Source organism: Petaurus breviceps, unplaced genomic scaffold (assembly GCF_028583685.1).
Source record: "Petaurus breviceps papuanus isolate PSGF00001 unplaced genomic scaffold, PetGlider_PUasm1.0 214, whole genome shotgun sequence".
Lineage (NCBI taxonomy): Eukaryota > Metazoa > Chordata > Mammalia > Diprotodontia > Petauridae > Petaurus > Petaurus breviceps.
The window spans coordinates 23,953,610-23,958,472 of record NW_027185863.1 but is presented as its reverse complement, the minus strand read 5'-3'; the positions used below and the strand labels follow the sequence as shown (position 1 = coordinate 23,958,472).

Below are 4,863 nucleotides of genomic sequence, written 5' to 3'. Positions count from 1 at the left end.
TTCCTTGACCTATTTTATTTTCCTCAAATATTTTAAGAGAGAAACCAATAATTTTGGTGCTATCATTTGAGGGGATTAAAAAATCTACTGTGCCAGTGTTTCAGCATACAAAAGACAGTTTGTCAAAAAGATATTCTCTTCAGATGAGGTAGACATGCAGCATGGTAGATAGATACTGGTCCACTACTGGACCACTGGAAGACCTGAGTTTAATTCCAAACCAAGGCACTTACCTTTTCTTGAACAAGTCACTTAATCTCTTTCTCAGTTTCCCCATTGATAAAAAGGAGATAATAGTGTCCGTTTCAAGGGTTGCTGTGAGGATCAAATGCAATTACATTTGAAGAAAACCATCTAAATCTTAAGGCATTATGTAATCACTCTTGTTATGTGCAGTCATCTCAAACTCAACATGGTAAAAGATAATTCATTATCTTTGTTTTTTACTAAAACCCTTTCCTTTTCTTAATTTTCTTATTATACTTAAGGGTACCACAATACTTCCAGTCACCCAGCCTTTCAATCTCAGTTTTATTTTTTCGCCATACTATTATTGCCTCCATATAAAAAACCTGTTGTGAAGTCTGTGTCATTTTTAGCTTTACTGTACTAATACAGATGCCATTACCTCCTTCCATATAGCCACCACCTTTTTTAAAGGCTCTCATCACACCTTTCCTGAACCATTTTCTTAGTCTTCCAATTGGTCTTTCTGTCTCACTTTTCTGCACATGCTGGTAACAATCTTCATTCAATTGCAAGTGATTTTCCTAAAGCTCCGATCTGTCATCCTCAGCTTAATAAACTCCAGTGGCTCCCTATTGCTTCCAGTATCAGAAATCTGTTTGACATTTCAAAACCTTTATAATCAAAACATTTGTAACACTGCCCTCCCCTCCACATATTCCAGATAGGCTGATCTATGTGCTATGCCTCATATACAAATCTGTGCACTCTTGCTGGTTATTCCCCACATCTGGAATGTTCTACCTCCTGCAAACCATTTCTGAGATTACTTCATTTCTCTCAAGATTCATTTCAAATCCTCAAATTCTGTCTACTTCTTGGAGTCTTTCTGATTCATCTCTGTCTTTGTCCTCCTCGCCCCCATCTGCTAGTGAATTATCTCTGAGATTAGTTCTCCATTTTACTGCATGTGTCTCATAAGCATATAGTTAGCGTATGCTGTTTGCTCCATTAGAATGGAGTTTGAAAACAGGGGTCGTATTTTTGTCTTTCTTTGTGTCTCCAGTGTTTAGCACAGTTTCTTGTATAGAGTGAACACTTAATAAAAGCCTGTTCACTGACTGACTAAAGCAATCAAGAACTGTCGTGTTTAATTTCTGACCCAACAATACAAGTCATTGCTAAGAAATCAGGGAAATGTTTTATAAAATAGTATATCTGAATTTTACTTAGGTATCTGACTGTCTCTCATATTGTCTTTACAAAAGTGATAAGCATGTGAACCAGGTGATAATATTAGATTGATTTGGATATTGATCACTAGTTGGATACTAATAATGTTGATTAACAGATAAATATATGTGAGGTTTGGCCTATTTGTAGGACCTGCATGACAAAAGTGACTTCATGTTTGGCCCCACAGGGACGTTCCTACATAAGCATTCACAACACTTCTTTAAATAACTCCTGGGATCTTGATTTCAAATCCCATGCTGACACTCAACAGTTTTTAATGCAGAAAAAAAATAAAGAAAACACAATAACATCAGCAATATGTTTGCAAAAGTCCTATTGCTTTGGCCAGTCATGGTATAGAGAAGATCCTGATCTCTTTTTCATTCAGAATATTTTCTTGTACGGTTATTGACAGTTCACATTGCTTTCTCTCGAAATAATTTGCTCATCTCTTTTGGCTTCTTATTTACTGGGATATTGTTTCTAACCATGTGTATTTTATCAATTCACTCAGACTTTTTTTCATCATCTTAATTTCTGGAAGGCTATTCAAGTAAAATATAAAGTCTGATGGTGTCTATAATATTATCAGATCGTGAAGTATAGTTGTATCAAGGAATCATCTACGTGCTAGGATCTGATCTAGCTAAATTTACCTTTGTCTTACAATAGTAAGCCTAGATTCAGGTGATACATTGTTTAAGCATAACATTCCATATTTTTTAAAGAAAAAAATGATACACAGTTCTATTTAACTCCTATATTTGTTTCCACAGTAATGTTGGCAGTGACATAGAGGAGGGTAGAGATTTAAAAAAAAAACGTAGAGTTTTAGACCATTTGTCCATATCAACTACAATGTTGGTACTCTAAATGTGGGATCCATGACTACTGTACAAGGAGTTGACCTATGAGTAGAAGAATTTAATTATGACATTACTCCTTTTCTTGTTTTAAATTTATTAGAAGATGAAAGGAAATGCTTCTTAAACCAGAGGCTTCCTCAAAAGCTCCCTCTGAGGAAGCACATAAAGAAGTTTGTTTTAATACTCTAAGGAACATTTTATGGGCCACCTCGTATTGTACTAGAGTGGTCAGAATGGAGTAGACTATCATGAAAATAAGTTTAGCTTATGGGCTATCAAGATTGTGAAAAATAAAGAGGTAGTGATTTTCTAGAAAGAAATGGGTACATCATATTAGCAAACCTTCTACATCAAATAAATATAGCTTTAATATTCTAGTTGCACATACAGATGTTCAAAGGAGAAGAAAGGAAAACATGAAAAAATATGTTCAAGATTAAGAAATAAGCATCCAAAGGTTTAATAATATAAGCATTATGCAAATACATTATGAATAAATTTTTAGGAACATTGAGAAATGATGAACATGATGAGCATAAAATAATATTTTTTTTAAAAATTGTTGTGTCATAATACATGGGAAACAACCGATTCCTAATACAGGAATTATTTCTAAATTGTCTGGGGTTTCTTCCCCTTTTTCTTTTACCTTATTGTGTCTTTTGGCCCTAATTTACTCTGATCACATCAGGATGGCCATGTAGTAAGAATATCAATCACCAGAAGGGGAATAACTTGCAAGAAAAAGCAGCTACCAACTCCATTTCTTCTAATGAGATGAAGGAAATGCACTATAAACCTAGAGCAATTTCATCTTACACACTGAGGCAGCCTAAAATTTCTTGGACCTTGTCATCAGTCTTGTAGTTGCACCCTTTAGACCACTGTGTATTTTAGTCCACAACATAGTTAAACTTTTCTGTTTTTATCTCCAGTACATAGCACAATGCTTAGAATAAAGTAAAAATGTATAAATAAATATATGTGATATATCCACGCATTCATAAGATCCAAGTAATAACCTCAGGTAAAAAATGCTTGATTTCCTTGCCAATTATAGAGATATAAGAGTCTAGCAAAATACTCATTTAAAATATGAATTCATTCATCAACTCTTTGGAGAAAAATGACTTAAATTTAAGGGGCATCATTTTATAAAGTTGTGAGTAGTAGTGGAGGGAAAATATATTTACACGAAGTTTGATAAGAACTGATTAAGCCAGGTCAACTTGACAAAGTTAAAAGAGGGTACTTTAAGGTAGAAAAAAAATGGAAAAATCTATGTCAAGATGTCTTTTACAAACTATGTATCACTGTAGTCATAATCTAATATCTCATTTCTACATGAGGAAGTAGAAATGAAATCAACAATACAATGGGAAATGTAGTTGGATGTAGAGAGAAAGCACATGTTTGAAGTGACATAATTTTGACTGTAGAATTGATTTTCAAGGAATCTAAGAGAGGGGAGCATATGTAATATTTCTTGAAAATCATAGACTGCATTATTATTATAAATAAAAGATAATTAACCCTTTCTATCCTGGGCTCCATCTAGAGCGGTAACTGCTGCTGCTGCCAAGATGTTGATGCCCAAGAAGGACCAGATTGGCATCTATGAACTCCTTTTTAAGGAGGGAGTAATGGTAGCCAAGAAGGATGTTCATATGCCAAAGCACCCTGAGCTGGCAGACAAGAATGTGCCCAATCTCCATGTCATGAAGGCCATGCCATCTCTAAAGTCTCATGGCTATGTTAAGGAGCAGTTTTCATGGAGACATTTCTACTAGTACCTCACCAATAAGGGCATTCAGTACCTCTGGGATTACCTTCACCTTCCTCCTCAGATTGTGCCTACCACGCTCTGAAGAAGTTGTCCTGAGACAGGAAGACCAAGGCCCAAAGGTCTGGAGAGTGAGCGACCTGCCCAACTTACTTGGGGTGAAGCTGACAGAGACAAATACAGGCAAAGTGCTGCTTCTCCTGGTGCTGACAAGAAGGCCAAGGCTGGAGCTGGGTCAGCAATAGAATTCCAATTTAGAGATGAATTTGGTCTTGGACGTGGTCAACCTCCTCAATAAAAACTGTAGAGATATGTTTCAGATTGAATAAAATTTGGGAAAAAAAGAAATGAAAAGATAATTAAAACATTCTTCCAAGACATTTTTATTGTACTGAATCAATAATATTAATAGTCAACCTATACAAAGTAAATAAATTTTCCATGATGTGCTTGTTTTAAAACAGAAAAAAACAAACAAAAAATCATGAAATTAAACAACCACATGAAATCCTTCAACTCCAATTCTGTTTTATTTTCAGAAAAATAAAAACAATTTCTGAGTGCCCTCATTACCTACTAGAGAGCATCTTTACTTCACTACACAGAGTTGGCATTATTGACCAGTCAAAACTCCATTGACCAATTTAAAACTCCATTTAAAAAAAATTAGCCATTGACTTGTGAATATCTATGGATAGATGACCATGAACATAAACCAATAAATATTACTATTGTCTCTTGTCTTTAAAGGTAGAGTTATAATCTGTCATAGGATATCAGATGTCATTGAGG

The 4,863-nt window shown here is 34.8% G+C and overlaps 1 pseudogene; it reads left to right on the top strand.

Annotated features, from left to right (window-relative positions):
* Nucleotides 1-2,862: 2,862 nt before the first annotated feature.
* LOC138165692 (small ribosomal subunit protein eS10-like) lies at nucleotides 2,863-4,370 on the top strand (annotated as a pseudogene).
* The last annotated feature ends 493 nt before the right edge of the window (nucleotides 4,371-4,863 follow it).